The sequence below is a fragment of the Oncorhynchus gorbuscha genome, unplaced genomic scaffold, assembly GCF_021184085.1.
Source record: "Oncorhynchus gorbuscha isolate QuinsamMale2020 ecotype Even-year unplaced genomic scaffold, OgorEven_v1.0 Un_scaffold_1317, whole genome shotgun sequence".
In the NCBI taxonomy this organism is placed as follows: domain Eukaryota; kingdom Metazoa; phylum Chordata; class Actinopteri; order Salmoniformes; family Salmonidae; genus Oncorhynchus; species Oncorhynchus gorbuscha.
In genome coordinates, this window is record NW_025744616.1 from 70627 (window position 1) to 92828 (window position 22202).

Sequence of the window (22202 nt, forward strand, 5' to 3'; positions counted from 1 at the left end):
AGGCTCTAACACAAAAAAATGTGGAACAAGTCAAGGGGTATGAATGCTTTATGAAATCACTAGAGTACTGTATGTCTTTTACAACTATACGTGAGTCTTTACAGCTATATGTGTGTACATCAATCAATATAAAGTAATGTTGTGACAGTATATCCTATGAATTATCTCAGTTCAGACTTACAAGCAGAGAGTGACAACTCCATCTAGTTGAGGAAAACACTGATTGTGCAGTTTTTTGTGTCGCATATTCAATGATAATGCTAATGACCAACAATATAATGTCGAGGTATAGGATATTTCTGGTCCTGAAGACAAATTGATCACATATCTAAGTGACTGGACATGGTTTCCTTAAAATCCTAACTTTGTGGCTTTTATTATAACAATAATAAATGCCCTTTAGCAGACACTTTATTCAAAGAGACTTATAGTCATACATTTTTCACATTGGGTGGCCCCAGGAATCAAACCCATTTCAAGCGCCATGCTCTACCAACTGAGCCATACAGGACCACACTACTTGTATTGACGGTACCTTGAATATGAGGGCAAGATGGTTGGAGTGTTTCTCTGCGTTCCAGGGGGGCTTGGCACACGACATCTCGATGATGGCACAGCCCACACTCCACACATCACAGCTCCGGCCGTACTGCTGTCCACGTAGCACCTACAGAGTCAACCATACACTGAAGGTGTCAACATATGGACAAATACATTGTTTATTGAATTTAAGCATTTAATGCACGCACCCACTACACACGCACACTTAACTCTACTCCATTCATAGTCTTTAATGTGCAAATAGCAGCAGAATGGACTGAAATGGCAAGCCATTGTTTTACAGCACTTGACTGGGTGTTATTGAGTGGCACAGTTACACAACAGACTTATTTTTGGTGGATGGACACAATGTCAAACCAAAGGATGTGACTAGGCCAACGAGTTAAATTTATCACGGAGCCTCCCATCATGTTTTTTTTGGGTCTGTATTTAGTTGCTCTCTTTCTTTATCACGACTATGGCTTCAATTCCGCTAGCTGCTTGAAGCCACACACTTCATGACTATGGCTTCAATGCCGCTAGCTGCTTGAAGCCACACACTTCATGACTATGGCTTCAATGCCGCTAGCTGCTTGAAGCCACACACTTCATGACTATGGCTTCAATGCCGCTAGCTGCTTGAAGCCACACACTTCATGACTATGGCTTCAATGCCGCTGGCTGCTTGAAGCCACACACTTCATGACTATGGCTTCAATGCCGCTAGCTGCTTGAAGCCACACACTTCATGACTATGGCTTCAATTCCGCTAGCTGCTTGAAGCCACACACTTCATGACTATGGCTTCAATGCCGCTAGCTGCTTGAAGCCACACACTTCATGACTATGGCTTCAATGCCGCTAGCTGCTTGAAGCCACACACTTCATGACTATGGCTTCAATTCCGCTGGCTGCTTGAAGCCACACACTTCATGACTATGGCTTCAATTCCGCTAGCTGCTTGAAGCCACACACTTCATGACTATGGCTTCAATTCCGCTGGCTGCTTGAAGCCACACACTTCATGACTATGGCTTCAATGCCGCTAGCTGCTTGAAGCCACACACTTCATGACTATGGCTTCAATGCCGCTGGCTGCTTGAAGCCACACACTTCATGACTATGGCTTCAATGCCGCTGGCTGCTTGAAGCCACACACTTCATGACTATGGCTTCAATGCCGCTAGCTGCTTGAAGCCACACACTTCATGACTATGGCTTCAATTCCGCTAGCTGCTTGAAGCCACACACTTCATGACTATGGCTTCAATGCCGCTAGCTGCTTGAAGCCACACACTTCATGACTATGGCTTCAATTCCGCTGGCTGCTTGAAGCCACACACTTCATGACTATGGCTTCAATGCCGCTAGCTGCTTGAAGCCACACACTTCATGACTATGGCTTCAATGCCGCTGGCTGCTTGAAGCCACACACTTCATGACTATGGCTTCAATGCCGCTGGCTGCTTGAAGCCACACACTTCATGACTATGGCTTCAATGCCGCTAGCTGCTTGAAGCCACACACTTCATGACTATGGCTTCAATTCCGCTAGCTGCTTGAAGCCACACACTTCATGACTATGGCTTCAATGCCGCTAGCTGCTTGAAGCCACACACTTCATGACTATGGCTTCAATTCCGCTAGCTGCTTGAAGCCACACACTTCATGACTATGGCTTCAATGCCGCTAGCTGCTTGAAGCCACACACTTCATGACTATGGCTTCAATGCCGCTAGCTGCTTGAAGCCACACACTTCATGACTATGGCTTCAATTCCGCTGGCTGCTTGAAGCCACACACTTCATGACTATGGCTTCAATTCCGCTGGCTGCTTGAAGCCACACACTTCATGACTATGGCTTCAATTCCGCTGGCTGCTTGAAGCCACACACTTCATGACTATGGCTTCAATGCCGCTGGCTGCTTGAAGCCACACACTTCATGACTATGGCTTCAATTCCGCTGGCTGCTTGAAGCCACACACTTCATGACTATGGCTTCAATTCCGCTGGCTGCTTGAAGCCACACACTTCATGACTATGGCTTCAATTCCGCTGGCTGCTTGAAGCCACACACTTCATGACTATGGCTTCAATGCCGCTGGCTGCTTGAAGCCACACACTTCATGACTATGGCTTCAATGCCGCTAGCTGCTTGAAGCCACACACTTCATGACTATGGCTTCAATGCCGCTAGCTGCTTGAAGCCACACACTGGACTTGTATGATCACCCGGCCATGCATGCCTTTCCCTAACGTCACCATGCCGTGTCGATTGCTGTTCTGGTTTGTAACCATTGTTTTATTTCACTGTAGAGCCTCTAGCACTGCTCAACACGCCTCGGCTAACAATTTAGTTCTACCCCCCACACACGCAGTGACATCACCTGGTTTAAAAGCCTTGGTTTCATGCATGTTAACATTAGAAGCCTCCTCCCTAAGTTTGTTTTATTCACTGCCCTAGCACACTCCACCAATCCGGATGTCCTAGCCATGTCTGAATCCTGGCTTAGGAAGACCACCAAAAACCTTGAAATTTCCATCCCTAACTATAACATTTTCTGACAAGATAGAACTGCCAAAGGGGGCGGTGTTACAATTCACTGCAAAGATAACCTGCAGAGTTCTGTCTTACTATCCAGGTCTGTACCCAAACAATTTGAGCTTCTACTAAAAATGTAGCTTTCCAGAAACAAGTCTCTCACCGTTGCCGCTTGCTACCAGACCACCCTCTGCCCCCAGCTGTGCCCTCGACACCATATGTGATTTGATTGCCCCCCCATCTATCTTCTGAGCTCGCGCTGCTAGGTGACCTAAACTGGGACATGCTTAACACCCAGGCCATCCTACAATCTACGCTTGATGCCCGCAATCTCACACAATTTATCAATGAACCTACCAGATATAACCCCAAATCTGTAAACACGGGCACCCTCATAGATATCATCCTAACTAACTCACCCTCCAAATACACCTCTGCTGTTTTCAACCAAGATCTCAGCGATCACTGCCTCATTGCCTGCATCCGTAATCGGTCTGCGAGCAAAAGACCTCTCCTCATCACTGTCAAACACTCCCTAAAACACTTCTGCGAGCAGGCCTTTCTAATCGACCTGGCCGGGGTATCCTGGAACAACATTGACCTCATGCCGACAGTAGAGGATGCCTGGTTATTCTTTAAAAGCGCCTTCCTCGCCATCTTAAATAGGCATGCCCCATTCAAAAAATGTAGAACCAAGAATAGATATAGCCCTTGGTTCACTCCAGACCTATCTGCCCTTGACCAGCACAAAAACATCCTGTGGTGTGCTGCATTTGCATCGATTTGCATCGTTATATGCAACTTTTCAGGGAAGTTAGGAACCAATATACACAGGCAGTTAGGAAAGCTAAGGATAGCTTTTTTAAACAGAAATTTGCACCCTGCAGTACAAACTCAAAAAAGTTCTGGGACACTGTAAAGTCCATGGAGAATAAGAGCACCTCCTCCCAGCTGCGCACTGCACTGAGGCTAGGAAACACTGTTACAACCGACAAATCCACTATAATTGAGAATTTCAATAAGCATTTCTCTACAGCTGGCTATGTATTCCACCTGGCTACCCCAACCCTGGTCAACTGCCTGGAACCCTCCACAGCAACCCGCCCAAGCCCCCACCATTTCTCCTTCACCCATATCCAGATAGCTGATGTTCTGAAAGAGCTGCAAAATCTGGACCCCTACAAATCAGCCGGGCTAGACAATCTGGACCCTCTCTTTCTTAAATTATCTGCCAAAATTGTTGCAACCCCTATTACCAGCCTGTTCAAACTCTCTTTTGTATCGTCTGAGATTCCCAAAGGTTGGAAAGCTGCCGCGGTCATCCCCCTCTTCAAAGGGGGAGACACTCTAGACCCAAACAGCTACAAACCTATATCTATCCTACCCTGCATCTCTAAGGTCTTCGAAAGCCAAGTTAACAAACAGATTACTGACCATTTTGATCACATCGTACCTTCTCCGCTATGCAATCTGGTTTCCGAGCTGGTCATGGGTGCACCTCAGGCATGCTCAAGGTCCTTAAGGATATTATATAACCGCCATCGTTAAGAGACATTAATGTGCAGCTGTATTCATCGACCTGGCCAAGACTTTCGACTCTGTAAATCACCACATTCTTATTGGCAGACTCAACAGCCCTGGTTTCTCAAATGATTGCCTCGCCTGGTTCACCAACTACTTCTCTGATAAAGCTCAGTGTGTCAAATCGGAGGGCCTGTTGTCCGAACCTCTGGCAGTCTCTATGGGGGTGCCACAGGGTTCAAATCTCGGGCCGACTCTCTTCTCTGTATACATCAATGATGTTGCTCTTGCTGCTGGTGATTCTCTAATCCACCTCTACGCAGACGACACCATTCTGTATACTTCTGGCCCTTCTTTGGACACTGTGTTAACTAACCTCCAGACAGGCTTCAATGTCATTACAACTCTCCTTCCCCGTGGCCTCCAACTGCTCTTAAATGCAAATAAAACTAAATGCATGCTCTTCAACCGATCGCTGCCCGCACCTGCCTGCCCATCCAGCATCACTACTCTGGACGGCTCTGACTTAGAATATGTGGACAACTACAAATACCTAGGTGTCTGGCTAGACTGTAAACTCCCCTTCCAGACTCACATTAAGCCTCTCCAATCCAAAATTAAATCTAGAATCGGCTTCCTATTTCGCAACAAAGCTTCCTTCACTCATGCAGCCAAACATACCCTTCATACTCGTCGCCAGGTTATCTTCAAGTCTCTGGTAGGTAAAGCCCCGCCCTCTCTCAGCTTTCTGGTCACCATAGCAGCACCCACACATAGCACACGCTCCAGCAGGTCTATCTCACTGGTCACCCCCAAAGCCAATTCCTCCTGTGGTCGCCTTTCCTTCCAGTTCTCTGCTGCCACTGACTGGAACAAACTGCAAAAATCACTGAAGCTGGAGATTCCCATCTCCCTCACTAGCTTTAAGAACCAGCTGTCAGAGCAGCTCGCAGATCACTGCACCTGTTCATAGCCCATCTGTATACAGCCCATCTAGCTACCTCATTCCCATACTGTATTTATTTATTTAGTTCCTTTTGCACCACAGTATCTCTACTTGCACATCCATACTGAATTATTGACTGTATGTTTTGTTCATTCCACGTGTAACTCTGTGTTGTTGTATGTGTCGAACTGCTATGCTTTATCTTGGCCAGGTCGCAGTTGCAAATGAGAAATTGTTCTCAACTAGCCTACCTGGTTAAATAAAGGTGTTCTCAACTAGCCTACCTGGTTAAATAAAGGTGTTCTCAACTGGCCTACCTGGTTAAATAAAGGTGTTCTCAACTAGCCTACCTGGTTAAATAAAGGTGTTCTCAACTGGCCTACCTGGTTAAATAAAGGTGTTCTCAACTAGCCTACCTGGTTAAATAAAGGTGTTCTCAACTGGCCTACCTGGTTAAATAAAGGTGTTCTCAACTAGCCTACCTGGTTAAATAAAGGTGTTCTCAACTAGCCTACCTGGTTAAATAAAGGTGTTCTCAACTGGCCTACCTGGTTAAATAAAGGTGTTCTCAACTGGCCTACCTGGTTAAATAAAGGTGTTCTCAACTAGCCTACCTGGTTAAATAAAGGTGAAATAATACATTTAAAAATTCTGAGGCCAAATCTTTCTATCTTGTGTTTGGGGTAGGATATTTAAATGTCAATGGTTTCCGACCAAGATTTTCTTTCGTGGCGAAACACAGCTGTCATTATGCAGGCCATTCAGAATCACGTGTCTGCTGGGGAACTGAACTAAAGTGGACCTCAGGGACCTCTTTAAAAAACAGCCCCCACAGAAGGCTACTGCTTCTGCCGCTGTTTCTTCTTTCTCTTTCAGATCCTCTCCACAAACAGGATACAGAGGATTGAGAGGTTTTGATCTTAGGGCATTCGTTTAAGTGGCAGAATTTTCTAGCTTTATGCTCACAAGCTTCATGTCAGCCATCACTTGTACACAGTGTGTGTGTCTGAAATGCTCTGTGGCTCTGGTCAAAATTAGTGCACTAAATAAGTCGCTCTGGATAAGAGCGTCTGCTAAATGACTTAAATGTAAATGTAAATGCCGGGAAGAGAGTGCTAATTCTGACACAGATTTAGTCTCTCTCTGTCATCCATGATTACTTCGGGGGCCATGAAGGCGATGGTTCCCAGGAGTTGGCCTTGGAACTCCCCTGCTCCAGTGCCCTTAGAGGCCAGTCTGGCAGCAGCCCCAAAGTCGGCTATACGCAGCCTCTGACCTGTGCTGTCAATCAGCAGGTTGGCACCTGGGGGAGAGAGAGAGTGGAGATGGGGAAGGGTAGTTATTGAAGAGATAGGATGTCCTGACCTGTAAAAATCCCAAGGCCTTATTATAGTAAGCCCCCACAGTCAAAAGCTAAAACGTGGAACACATGAATGAGTTTGTTTGTGTCATGGGTCTAGCACATATGGGCTTGCCATCCCCCTTCCTTCAGCTCTGTAAAAGGCAGCACAATTTCAGCAGGGATTTCCTGTGTGCTGGAGGTTGATTGTGTGTGTGTGTGTGTGTGTGTGTGTGTGTGTGTGTGTGTGTGTGTGTGTGTGTGTGTGTGTGTGTGTGTGTGTGTGTGTGTGTGTGTGTGTGTGTGTGTGTGTGTGTGTGTGTGTGTGTGTGTGTGTGTGTGCACTCACCTTTGATGTCTCTGTGGATGATCTGATTCTCATGGAGGTAGGCCAGGCCTCGGAGCAGCTGCCCGTGTAGTTGATGATCACAGCCTCCTTGAAGGCCCCGTACTTGTTAAGGAGATGGGACACACTCCCACCTGGACAGAACATAGAGAGGATAAACCATAGAGATAGAATTACTATAACCTAGTCATTCTATTTCTAAGGGAGCAACAGTGTGATTGTTATAGGAGGGAGGACAATGTTTCATAGTAGGAGGGATAGGGTCAGAAGTTACAATATCTACTATGACGTTAAACTTCTGGAATTTCTTAATTAGTTACATGAAGTTATTGCAGCTGATACATATTCATCCCATGACTTGAAAGTTCTCTCATTGGTAATACAAGTTCAATTAATACTATACATTTTGAAAAGTAAAAAAATAAATAATGAATGATCATGTCACAAAGTTACAAAGCAGAAAACAATAATCTATTAAATTATATTTAAAAACCATCTAAATCAAACTGGATTGATTTGAATTGAACAAAGGATGAAAGAGGGAAACGTTTTTTCAACGTTGAATGTGTCATCATCAAAGGCACTTACCTGCCATCCACTCTACCATCAGGTTGTAGTTGCTCTTCTCGCAGGTGGCCCCCAGCATGCGGATTATGTTGGGGTGGTTGAGGTGGGCCATCATCCGGATCTCCTCCCTCAGAGCCTCCACCACCTCCTCCTGCTCCAACGATGTGTTCCTCACATACGTCACCTAGATGGAGATGACACACACACTCATGGGATGAATGATCTGGACATTCTCTTTAAGGGATACATCTCAGTTTGATGTCACTTGTTAAAATCGAATTAACTCTGAAATGGAATCCATAGTGCCTACCTAGAAACAACACCTAGCTCCCAATCCTAGACACTCCTGCAGATCTGAAAGAATTGAATCGGCATAGAAAATATGGTAATAGGTCCCCCTTGCCCTCTGAACGGCTAGGATGAATTTTCACAATTTTGCTCATACCTATCCATTTCTATCATATCAACAGGAGTACATTGGGGTTGTTTGGAATTCATCATAGGAGAATCAGCCCTAGGATAGGATCTCTGATTGCCTTGTATGTGTCTCCTCTTCTCACCTGTTTGACTGCCAGCAAGGTGCCAGTGCCCACGTCCTGGGCCTGGTAGCAGGAGGAGAAGGCCCCCAAGCCAATCTGCTGGCCCTTCAGCCACTCGTGGCCCTCCCTGTAGGGCTGCTTTGCTTTGGTAAGGCCAGTCAGAGTCTCTGGGGTCTGGGGAACCATAGAAGACACCATGTCAGTATGCCATCCCATACCAGGGCAGGATACAATGTTGTGGAACACTCAGATAGATATTATGTAGATCAAACATGCATTTCTGACATGTAGCAAGGAATCAGGTCAGTTCTATTTATGATGTTTCTATTTGCAACGTTTCACGTCTGTCGACTGAACGTGGCCTGGGCCTATTGCCTATACATATACAATTAACTGCCAAAATAAAGAAACCCCAACATAAAGGGTTTTAACAGGGCGTTGGGCCACCACAAGCCAGAACAGCTTCGATGCTCCTTGGCATAGATTCTGGAACTCTATTGGAGTGATGCGACATCATTCTTCCACACGAAATTCCATAATTTGGTGTTTTGTCGATGGTGGTGGAAAACGTTGTCTCAGGCAGTTCAGCCTCCTATTCACAAGACCCAAACTTCTTTAGTTGTTATTGGTCAAGGTCATGCCAGACTGCATTATGTTAGCCTATCAGCAGTTAGTATTCCTGGGACGTTCAGTGTAGCATGAGCAGGGCAGATGCCAGAAAAGTGCTTCAATCAGCAACTTACTTTCACCATACTGACAGCATTTCATGTTTTCCATCCTACTAGTCTTTCTCCTGTGGTTAAAAATACTTTTGCTGTCTGATATGTTATTGTGCCTGCATCTTAAAGTGCTTTAAGATGTTTATGTCTCGTTGTTTTCGGAGCTCAATATTAATTATTGTTATAACTACCATTTGTATTGAGGGTGTTAGCTAGCTCGCGGTCTCACTAGCGTTAGCTCTAGCATTAACAATTTAATTCAGAATGTATTATGATTTAGCATGCTTATTAGCATTTACCCGTTTGTTAGCATTTCTCATGCATGGTGCTATGCTGGATTATTTTTTATATAGCTCATGCTATATTTAAGCAATAAAGCACGGGGTTGGGTGTGGTATATGGTCACAATACCATGGCTAAGGGCTATTCTTAGGCAAGATGCAACACCTTTAGCTGTGGTATATTGGCCATATATCACAAACCCCCGAGGTGCCTTATTGCTATTAAAAACTGCTTACCAATGTAATGGCTGTCAGCCAATCAACATTCAGGGCTCGAACCACCCAGTTTTTAATCTGGGTTATATTCGTAGACATTTTTACATTGCTGTATTTGCTATACAGTGCCTTGGGAAAGTATTCAGACCCCTTGACTTGTTCCATCTTTTGTTATGTTACAGCCTTATTTTAAAACTGATGAGGAAAAAAATCCTCATCAATCTACACACAATATTGAAATATTACATTTATGTAAGTATTCAGACCCTTTACTAAGTACTTTGTTGAAGCATCTTTGGCAGCGGTTACAGCATCGATTCTTATTGGGTATAAGACTACAAGCTTGGCACACCTGTTTTTGGGGAGTTTCTTCCATTCTTCTCTGCAGATCCTCTCATGGATGGAGAGCGTACCTGCACAGCTAATTTCAGGTCTCTCCAGAGATGTTAGATCGGGTTCAAGTCCTGGCTCTGGCTGGGCCACTCAAGGACATTCAGAGACTTGTCCAAAAAGCCACTCCTGCGTTGTCTTGGCTGTGTGCTTAGGGTCGTTGTCCGGTTGGAAGGTGAACATTCCCATAGTCTGAGGACCTGAGCGCTCTGGAGCAGGTTTTCATCAAGGATATCTCTGTACATTGCTCAGTTCATCTTTCCCTTGATCCTGACCAGCACCAGTCCCTGCTGCTGAAAAACATGACCGTAGGGATGGTGCCAGGTTTCCTCCAGACGTGAAGCTTGGCATTCAGGCCAAAGTGTTCAATCTTGGGTTCACTCGACCAGAGAATGTTGTTACTCGTGGTGTGAGTCTTTAGGTGCCTTTTGGCAAACTCCAAGTGGACTGTCATGTGCCTTTTACTGAGGTGTGGCTTCCGTCTGGCCACTCTACCATAAAGACCTGATTGGTGGAGTGCTGCAGAGATGGTTGTCCTTCTGGAAGGTTCTTCCATCTTCACAGAGAAACTCTAGAGCTCTGTCGGAGTGACCATCGGGTTCTTGGTCATCTTCCTGACCAAAGCCCTTTTCCTCCGATTGCTCAGTTTGGCCAGACGGCCAGCTCTAGGAAGAGTCTAGGTGGTTCCAAACTTCTTCAATTTAAGAATGATTGAGGCCACTGTGGTCTTCAATGTTGAAGACATTTTTGGTACTCTTCCCTAGATCTGTGCCTCGACACAATGCTGTCTCGGAGCTCTACTGATAATTCCTTCGGCCTCATGGCTTGGTTTTTGCTCTGACATGCTGTCAAAATGTGGAAAATTTCAAGGGGTCTGAATACTTTCCAAATGCACTGTATAAAGTAAAATATTGTTGGTTGCATTGGGAATTTGTGGGTGGTTGCCTATGGCTACAGCCCTGCATGCGCGCCTTGACGGTAGGGAACGAAGTGAGTTATTATATCAAAGGCACTGTATATTTGTTAATGTACAAGAGCTCTAGCTTACGGAGCCTGTTTACTAGTTCATTTATGTATGGCCTTATTACAATGTTATATGCTATCTTGTACTTTCATGTAATGCATATCAGTGCATTACAGTTTGTGTATAGTACGTATGTTATCGTGTGTTTGTATGCATGTGTCTGTGCCTATGTTTATGTTCTACTACCAGATATCTACAACACAAAATCCATGTGTATGTTTGTGTATAGTGTGTATTGTGACGGCCCTGAATTTTTCTGAACCGTCTCAGTGCAGCTCCTTCCAATAGGGCGCTTTCCCTTTAATTCCCAATTAAATAGCCAGTATCAGCTGCGCGAAAGGGGGGTTGTGATGGAGACGTGACTGAGGATGTGTTCAACCCTCAGTTCCCGAAGCTTCTCTATTCCGTTGTTTTGTTGCCGTTAAACGTGTGTTTTGTTGCCTAATAGAGTTTACCCAGGATCGGATCCACTCTTTGCGTCCCTGGACTACACCTCTCCGTTCTTCGTGGCCTTTCTCTGCGGGAGATCTAGATTGTCTGTCTGACCGACTGACTACCACCTTTTTGTATACGGTATTTAATTTGTTTTGATGTGATGTATACTGTGATTTATGTAGTTAGTTGTAGTTGAGGACTTATTAAGAGTTGATACGCTTTAAAGTTCTGTGGTAAACTTATTGTTCTATTGATGGTATGATTAATACTGGGTTTATGCTACACGGAATGAACGGACAAACATTGCGTGACAGAAGTCACTTGAGTTCCCTGAACTCTACCGGGCAGGACTCTTTTTAGGCCCGAGGTACAGGACATTTCTGGAGGAACCAGAACTCATTGTGTTATATTATTATATGTGTGTGTAATCATTGATGTTGTTAATACAACCCACGCAAAAGAGTATAGTTGTTTTTGAAGTTCTTTCCAATGTTTTAAGGGTTTATGAAAAGTTTATTTCCATCCTGACTTTTACATAAGTCCTTTGTATTGGTGTAGACTTGACGGACCAGATGGGACTCATTCCCACCCAAACTAAAAGGAGAAACTAATGTTTTCTCTGGTAGGCACAACCTACCTGGCACCCCTATAAATAATAACCTCAAGTCAAAACCGTTACAGTATGTTATCGTGTGTTTGTATGCATGTGTCTGGGCCTATGTTTGTGTTGCTTCACAGTCCCGCTGTTCCATAAGGTGTATTTCTATCTGTTTTCTAAATCTAATTTTACTGCTTGCATGAGTTACTTGATGTGGAATATGTAGTCATGTAGTCATGGCTCTATGTAGTACTGTGCACCTCCCATAGTCTTTTCTGGACATTGGGACTGTGAAGAGACCTCTGGTGGCATGTCTTGTGGTGTATGCATGGGTGTTCGAGCTGCGTATCAGCAGTTCAAACTGACAGCTGGGTGCATTAAACATGTCAATTTCTCTCACAAATACAAGTAGTAATGAAATCAATCTCTCCTCCACTTTGAGCCAGGAGAGATTTACATGCATATTATTAATGTTAGATTTCTATGCACATCTAAGGGCCAGCTGTGCTGCCCTGTTCTGAGCCAATTGCAATTTTCTTTGTAGCACCTGAACAGTAGTCCAAGTGCGACAAAACCAGGGCCTGTAGGACCTGCCTTGTTGATAGTGCTGTTAAGAAGGCAGAAACTAGGGCCTGTAGGACCTGCCTTGTTGATAGTGCTGTTAAGAAGGTAGAAACCAGGGCCTGTAGGACCTGCCTTGTTGATAGTGCTGTTAAGAAGGTAGAAACTAGGGCCTGTAGGACCTGCCTTGTTGATAGTGTTGTTAAGAAGGTAGAAACTAGGGCCTGTAGGACCTGCCTTGTTGATAGTGCTGTTAAGAAGGCAGAGCAGCGCTTTATTATGGACAGACTTCTCCCCATCTTAGCTGCTATTGTATCAATATGTTTTGACCATGACAGTTTACAATCCAGGGTAACTCCAAACAGTTTAGTCACTTCAACTTGCTCAATTTCCACATTATTCATTACAAGATTTAGTTGTTTAGGGGATTGGTCTCAAATACAATACTTTTAGTTTTTTTGAAATATTTAGGACTAACTTATTCCTTTCCACCCATTCCACCCATAACTGCAGCACTGTGTTAAGTGTTTCAGTCATTGCAGTCGCTGTGGTAGCTGACGTGTTGAGTCATCCGCATATAAAGACTCAAACCCAGGGGCATGTAAAGCCAAAACACATATGTTTTTCCAGCAGCAGACAAGTGATAATGGCAAAAGCTGCAATGAAGTCTAACAAAACAGCCCCTACAATCTTTTTATGATCAATTTATCTCGGCCAATCATCAGAAATTTGTGTAGGCGCTGTGCTTGTTGAGTGTCCTTCCCTATATGCGTGTTGAAAGTCTGTTGTCAATTTGTTTACTGTAAAATAGCATTGTATCTGGTCAGGTTATTGATGTCCTGATGCAGGTTCATAATGTTTGGAAGTAAATTATTGGTCCTGATGCAGGTTTATAATGTTAGGGAGCAGCTTGTTGATGTCCTGATGCAGGTTTATAATGTTAGGGAGCAGGTTATTGATGTCCTGATGCAGGTTTATAATGTTAGGGAGCAGCTTGTTGATGTCCTGATGCAGGTTTATAATGTTAGGGAGCAGGTTATTGATGTCCTGATGCAGGTTTATAATGTTAGGGAGCAGCTTATTGATGTCCTGATGCAGGTTTATAATGTTAGGGAGCAGATTATTGATGTCCTGATGCAGGTTTATAATGTTAGGGAGCAGATTATTGATGTCCTGATGCAGGTTTATAATGTTAGGGAGCAGGTTATTGATGTCCTGATGCAGGTTTATAATGTTTGGGAGCAGTTTATTGATGTCCTAATGCAGGTTTATAATGTTAGGGAGCAGTTTATTGATGTCCTGATGCAGGTTTATATTCTTTGAGTGTTTGGTGGGTGAATGTTCCTGTCTCTGTGTTTGTTGCACCAGATAGGGCTGTTTCGGCTTTTCACGGTTCTTGTTTTTGTATATTGTTCGTATTTTCATCTTTATTAAAGATGTTTATAAATAACCACGCTGCATTTTGGTCCTCCTCTCTTTCGACGGAAGAAAACCGTAACAGAATCGCCCACCACAACAGGACCAAGCGGCGTGGTGACAGGCAGCGGCAGCAGGAGCAGCGCAAAGAGGAATGGACATGGGAGGACGAATTGGACGGCAAAGGACCCTGGGCACAGCCAGGAGAATATCGCCGCCCCAAAGAAGAGCTGGAGGCAGCGAAAGCAGAGAGGCGCTGGTATGAGGAGAAAGCACGGCGGCGCGGATGGAAGCCTGAGAGTCAGCCCCAAAAATGTCTTGGGGGAGGCACAGGGAGAGTGTGGCAGTCAGGAGTCAGACCTGAGCCAACTCCCCCTGTTTATCGTAAGGAGCCGAGGAAACCAGAACCAGAGCCGGTGTTGGAGGTGAGCGAAGCAGACTGTGAAGGAGTTAATGGGGAAATTGGAGGAGAGTGTTATGAGGGAGTTGCTGTGTTGGTGCATGAGGTACGGAATTCGCCCGATTTAGTATTTTGTGTTTTCTTTATTATTTTGGTCAGGCCAGGGTGTGACATGGGTATTTGTTTGGGCAGGTTTATAATGTCTGGGAGCAGCTTATCGATGTACTGATGCAGGTTTATAATGTCTGGGAGCAGCTTATTGATGTCCTGATGCAGGTTTATAATGTTAGGGAGCAGGTTATTGATGTCCTGATGCAGGTTTATAATGTTTAGGAGCAGCTTATTGATGTCCTGATGCAGGTTTATAATGTTTGGGAGCAGTTTACTGATGTCCTGATGCAGGTTTATAATGTTAGGGAGCAGATTATTGATGTCCTGATGCAGGTTTATAATGTCTGGGAGCAGATTATTGATGTCCTGATGCAGGTTTATAATGTCTGGGAGCAGATTATTGATGTCCTGATGCAGGTTTATAATGTTAGGGAGCAGATTATTGATGTCCTGATGCAGGTTTATAATGTTAGGGAGCAGATTATTGATGTCCTGATGCAGGTTTATAATGTTAGGGAGCAGGTTATTGATGTCCTGATGCAGCTTTATAATGTTAGGGAGCAGCTTATTGATGTCCTGATGCAGGTTTATAATGTCTGGGAGCAGCTTATTGATGTCCTGATGCAGGTTTATAATGTCTGGGAGCAGTTTATTGATGTCCTGATGCAGGTTTATAATGTCTGGGAGCAGCTTATTGATGTCCTGATGCAGGTTTATAATGTCTGGGAGCAGCTTATTGATGTCCTGATGCAGGTTTATAATGTCTGGGAGCAGGTTATTGATGTCCTGATGCAGGTTTATAATGTTAGGGAGCAGCTTATTGATGTCCTGATGCAGGTTTATAATGTTAGGGAGCAGATTATTGATGTCCTGATGCAGGTTTATAATGTTAGGGAGCAGATTATTGATGTCCTGATGCAGGTTTATAATGTTAGGGAGCAGGTTATTGATGTCCTGATGCAGGTTTATAATGTTTGGGAGCAGTTTATTGATGTCCTAATGCAGGTTTATAATGTTAGGGAGCAGTTTATTGATGTCCTGATGCAGGTTTATATTCTTTGAGTGTTTGGTGGGTGAATGTTCCTGTCTCTGTGTTTGTTGCACCAGATAGGGCTGTTTCGGCTTTTCACGGTTCTTGTTTTTGTATATTGTTCGTATTTTCATCTTTATTAAAGATGTTTATAAATAACCACGCTGCATTTTGGTCCTCCTCTCTTTCGACGGAAGAAAACCGTAACAGAATCGCCCACCACAACAGGACCAAGCGGCGTGGTGACAGGCAGCGGCAGCAGGAGCAGCGCAAAGAGGAATGGACATGGGAGGACGAATTGGACGGCAAAGGACCCTGGGCACAGCCAGGAGAATATCGCCGCCCCAAAGAAGAGCTGGAGGCAGCGAAAGCAGAGAGGCGCTGGTATGAGGAGAAAGCACTGCGGCGCGGATGGAAGCCCGAGAGTCAGCCCCAAAAATGTCTTGGGGGAGGCACAGGGAGAGTGTGGCAGTCAGGAGTCAGACCTGAGCCAACTCCCCCTGTTTATCGTAAGGAGCCGAGGAAACCAGAACCAGAGCCGGTGTTGGAGGTGAGCGAAGCAGACTGTGAAGGAGTTAATGGGGAAATTGGAGGAGAGTGTTATGAGGGAGTTGCTGTGTTGGTGCATGAGGTACGGAATTCGCCCGACTTAGTATTTTGTGTTTTCTTTATTATTTTGGTCAGGCCAGGGTGTGACATGGGTATTTGTTTGGGCAGGTTTATAATGTCTGGGAGCAGCTTATCGATGTACTGATGCAGCTTATTGATGTCCTGATGCAGGTTTATAATGTTAGGGAGCAGGTTATTGATGTCCTGATGCAGGTTTATAATGTTTAGGAGCAGCTTATTGATGTCCTGATGCAGGTTTATAATGTTAGGGAGCAGGTTATTGATGTCCTGATGCAGCTTTATAATGTTAGGGAGCAGCTTATTGATGTCCTGATGCAGGTTTATAATGTCTGGGAGCAGCTTATTGATGTCCTGATGCAGGTTTATAATGTCTGGGAGCAGTTTATTGATGTCCTGATGCAGGTTTATAATGTCTGGGAGCAGCTTATTGATGTCCTGATGCAGGTTTATAATGTCTGGGAGCAGCTTATTGATGTCCTGATGCAGGTTTATAATGTCTGGGAGCAGGTTATTGATGTATCTGCTTTCAATATACTTTGTATCCCTCATTTACTCAAGCGTTTCCATTATTTTAGAAGTTACCTGTACATGCTACATGTTAGACTTTTTGGGCTTTTCTGGAGAGCTGGTGGGGGATACTATTTGTAAATCATGGTTTATTTAAGCAATAAGGCTTGTTGTATATTGGCCAATATACCACAGCTAAGGGCTGTTCTTAGCCGTGGTATATTGGCCATAAACCACAAACCGAGTTGCCTTATTGCTATTATAAACTGGTTACCAACCTAAATAAAACAGTAAGCAAGTATTTTTGTGTCATACCCGTGGTATATTGTCTGATATACACAAGGTGGATATTCTGTTTCAACCAATCAGCATCCAGGACCCAGACTAACCAGTTTATAATACGGATTAGCAGTCAACAGGTTGATATGTATGATATGATTCAGATGAAGTCTACGAGCTTTGGTGTAACAATGTTCCCTACTCATCTGCCAGTTATTATGTCTACTCGACCTTATATTGTTAAGTCTAAACCCTTATTGGTTAATTTGCCGGACCTGGACTAAGAAGCAAGCTTAATGAAGATTCTCAGTTCAAATTATTTTTTTGTCCAGTTTTACACTAAATCTGTGTCTGGGAAATTGGTTTTATAGGTACGTAAGTAACTGAGGGTGTTTTAATTAACTCACATCTGCCTGGACGATGATGCAGTCCTGGTCCTTGTCCACCTGTAGCTGCGGGATGACGGGCAGCGCATCCTGTGACTCCGACATGGCCATGACCACGGCCAGCGCCTCTTCCTCCTCCGCCTCCATCTTCTCCTTGCACTTCTGGTGCTGCGTCACGTCCTCACTGTACGTCCCCACAAGCCCCCCTTCCCCTGGCATGTCCTCGACTTGCTCTGGCGATAGCACGGCCACCTCTAACTGGAAGGTGACTGTGGTGGCATCGCCGGCTGCCGATATTGAGGTTTCTAGGAGGTCTTCCATGGAGGAATTGAGCTCGCCTGAGGCGTTCAAGGCGCATAACTTCTCCTCCACGGGGGTGAAGCAGCTGTCCTCGCTGGTGATAAGGGTGGTGGCTCCCCCCATGTGGCCCCCTGTGGAGAGGCCTTCGCCTCCGGAGGTGCTAGTAGAAAGGCTGGTCGACTCCCACTGGAGGTCCAGCTTAGAGACTCTTGGGGTGGGTGGGGTGCAGAGGACCTTGGGCCCCTCGGGGGTGGTGGATCGGGAGGGCTTTGGTCTGTGGATCTGGCTGGAGGGGATGTGTCTATCCTGGGTGAAGCAGGGGGAGGGGAGCTGCTTCTCAGGGTCCTTGCTGCTACAGGGCTTCTGCTGGTGGAATATGCGCTGGGCGCCAGGGGAGCAGGAGGAGGCAGAAGATGTCAGCTTGCTGGGGCCGAAACTCTGGGGTTTGGGATTGCTGTCAGGGCCCTGGAAGGAGGTGGAGGGCGAGGGGAGGCTAGGGGCTTGGCTGGAAGAGGAGGAGTTCAGAAACTGGCTGAGGAGGCAGTTACGTGCCCGAACAGGGAGCTTTGGGTGCCTGGCATGGGCCCCACTGCACGCGGAAGCTGCCATATCGGGATGCCAGGTGCTAGTCGAAATGGCCGCTAACCTCTCAGTTATATCCTCAGGACTTGCCTCTACCTTGCCAAAGCAACCTCTCCCTCCCTTTCCACTGGCTAGCTGAATCGTATGCGTTGGTGTGTTGCTCTCGGTCATGTTGGGTGAGTTCTGAGGTGCGGAGGGCTTCAGGAAGGCGGCGCTGACCAGTTCATGTGCCTCACTGGCGCTGTACTCCATGATCTCCAGGCTCAGATTGAGGGCGTCCAGGATGTCCATCTCCTCTGCGATAGCGAGCAAGTGGCGGCGCATGCGGGCGTAGTGTGTGGAGCTGATGATGCTAAGCATGTCCAGGAGTTTGATGAAGACATGCGGCACTCGGGCCACCATGCGCGCGGCACTCAGGAAAATGCGGCGAGACAACTTACCCACCATGGCGTGGGAGTTGTCGGTGGACTGCAGCGCGAAGCTCTGCAAGGGAAGCAGCATCTGATACCTGGAGAGAGGAGAAGGGCAACTTAAAAGTCTGTGTCTCAAATGACTCCCTATTCCCTAGAAAGTGTACAATTTTTTGCAATAAATGCACTGTGTGAGATACAAATGTATGATTCAAGATAGTGTTATCCAGAATGGAGAGTGGTTATGAGCCTACATATTATTACTGGAAAAAAAGGTTTAGCATTTCCATAATGCTACCAACATTACAAATAGCCCAAACTACTGAATAACAAACTACAAATCAGGACACCATTTCTAATAAAGTTTGAGGTGTTTACTAAAAGGCCCAGATAACATATAATAGAACCTTAGGAGTTTGGCATTGCACATTTAGATAAATGGACCAGGTCAAGGCTATGTGTCAAAGGCTATGCACTCCAGTCTAAAAGGTCTTGACCTTGTTTGGGTGGTCGAGGATATACCAGGCTATACCTACTCAGTGGCCTTGTGGTTAGAGTGTCCGCCCTGAGACTGGGAGTTTGATTCCCAGCCGAGTCATACCAAAAACTGTAAAAATGGGACCCCGGGCGGCAGGTGACGCTATTTTAACTCACATTAGGCTGTTAACCATGTCCATGTCCTATCACCATCTCCATGTCCGTGTTTCAAAAGCCAATCATGTATAGCTTCTCATTCTTTGGAAGGACACAGCCTCACACCACTCCATATTTCGAACAATGGAGGGGTGCGACGCTATTGGATGACTCTTTCAACCACTTGGGGAAAAAAGAGCGACGTCCAGACAGTGCACAATCGAGACAGAACTGTAGCTAGCTAGCTAGCCAACCTTCTCCAACTTTCCCTTGGACTATCAGATTAAAAACATGAATTGTACTGCAATGCTGATATTAACCACAGCCAACTTGTTTTCCAACAAAATAATTTAAATTGTAACCTCTAACTTGTGGCTATCAATAGCTGCTACATAGCTTAGCTACCTGGCAAGCTAGCTAGCTAGCTAGCATGGTAACAGTATAGTACATTTACAGTAACTCTCTTTTTCATAGGTAAGAGAACTGTCCACGAAAAATATAATGCTATCTGCTAACATTACCATGGTTAAGTTATTGTCCATTTTAGTAAATGCTATTCAGCAAGCTAAGTTCATTAGCTATCTAGCTAATGTTTGCTATCTATGTAAACAGGTCACACATAATTCGGTAACGTTACAATAGCATTGACTTTCAATGGGGGGAGCTATCAACGTTTGTTTTGACTAGTTATTATGTGATTATGCCTGCTAAATTAGATAATCCTGTCGCTCCCTGGCCTTAGTTATCTTTGTTTTCTATATTATTTTGGTTAGGTCAGGGTGTGACATGGGAGATTTGTGTTTTGTCTGGTCTAGGGGTTTTGTATGTTTATGGGGTGTTTCCTGGTCTAGGTGTTTATGTAAGTCTATGGTTGTTGCCTAGATTGGTTCTCAATTAGATGCAGGTGTTTATCGTTGTCTCTAATTGGGAACCATATTTAGGCAGCCATGTTCTTTGGGTATTTTGTGGGTGGTTGTCTTCTGTCTTTGTGTCATTGCACCAGATAGGACTGTTTCGGTTTTCACATTTGTTGTTTTGTATTTTGTAGTGTTCTCTGTTATCGTCTATATTAAACACATTGAACACTAACCACACTGCATTTTGGTCCTCTCCTTCAACGGAAGAAAACCGTTACACATCCTGTGCTGCTCAGTAGGTAGAGCATGGCGCTTACAATGCCAGCATGAAAAAAAGTATGAAAATGTATGCACTCACAACTGTAAGTCGCTCTGCTGAATTACATAAATCTAAATAATGCTTTGATATCCAGGTTGTAAACTTGTCAAGCCATAGCTTCTGTAAAATGCCCTGAAGAGCACTCAAAGTATTCAGACTCCTTGACATTTTTCACATTTTGTTACATTACAGCCTTATTCTAAAATTGATTGTTTTGTTTTTTAACCTCATCAAGGTACACACAATACCCCATTTATGTAAGTATTCAGACCCTTTACTCAGTACTTTGTTGAAGCACCTTTGGCAGCGATTACAGCCTTGATTCTTCTTGGGTATGACGCTACAAGCTTGGCACACATGTATTTGGGGAGTTTCTCACATTCTTCTCTGCAAATCCTCTCAAGCTCTGTCAGGCTGTATGGGGAGCATCGCTGCACAGATGTTTTCAGGTATCTCCAGAGATGTTCGATCAGGCTCAAGTCCGGGCTCTGGCTGGACATTCAGAGACTTGTCCCGAAGCCACTCCTGAGTTGTCCTGGCTATGTGCTTTGGGTCGGTGTCCGGTTGGAAGGTGAACCTTTGTCCCAGTCTGTGATTCTAAAGCGCTCGGGAGCAGGTTTTCATCAAGGATCTCTCTGGACTTTGCTCCGTTCATCTTTCCCTCGATCCTGACTAGTCTCCCAGTACCTGCCGCTGAAAAACATCCCCACAACATGATGCTGTCTCCAACATGCTTCACCATAGGGATGGTGCCAGGTTTCCTCCAGACGTGATGTTTGGCATTGGTTTTTCAATTGTGGGACCTTGGCTTGTCAATTGTGGGACCTTATATAAACAGGTGTGTGCCTTTCCAAATCATGTCCAATCAATAGAATTTACCACAGGTGGACTCCAATCCAGTTGAAGAAACATTTCAAGGAAGATCAATGGAAACAGGATGCACCTGAGCTATTTGTGGTATTTCTGTATTGTTTTTTATTTTTGCAAACATTTCTAAAAACGTATTTTCTCTTTGTCATCATGGTGTGTAGATTGATGAGAACATTTTATTTAATCAATTTTAGAATTATACTTACGTACTTGTTTATTAATTAAAATCAGTCAGTCCATGATATAGCCTAGTTGATATAGCCTGTTGACTAATTTGCCATGGTGATTGATTAGCCTACTTGGTTGAATACCGAAAATATTCCAATAATACCATGCATTCTTATAGGCTTACTATTTTAGCCCAGTTTACATTAAGGTTGACATGTATTGCTAGTTGTTCTTGTGGTAGTCATTCATCCTGCTAATTTCAGATGTCCAAAAAGCCCCACAAGTGAGTGGATGTCTCGCTTGCGGACGTTTGCCACCACAGGGGATTGTCTTGCTGATGCGGGCAACAGGCCAGCTCCGAGGCAGGTATGACCTATTTCAGAAGGTAAATGTAAATGTAAATGTAAATGGTAAATGGCAAAACATGCATTGGCCTATAACATTTGAACTGTGTGTTTGTAACGGATGTGAAACTGCTAGCTTAGTTAGCATTGGTGCGAGCTAAATAGCGTTTCAATCGGTGACGTCACTTGCTCTGAGACCTTGAACTAGTAGTTCCCCTTGCTCTGCAAGGGCCGCGGCTTTTGTGGAGCGATGGGTAACGATGCTTCGTGGGTGACTGTTGTTGATGTGTGCAGAGGGTCCCTGGTTCGTGCCCGGGTATGGGCGAGGGGACGGTCTAAAGTCATACTGTTACATGTTCATCTAGAAAACATGCTGTGTTACTAGAAATACCTG

General features: G+C 44.8%; 1 pseudogene; it reads right to left on the reverse strand.

Moving 5' to 3' along the window:
- LOC124016969 overlaps positions 1-22202 on the reverse strand; it is a 100177-nt pseudogene that overhangs the window by 8387 nt on the left and 69588 nt on the right.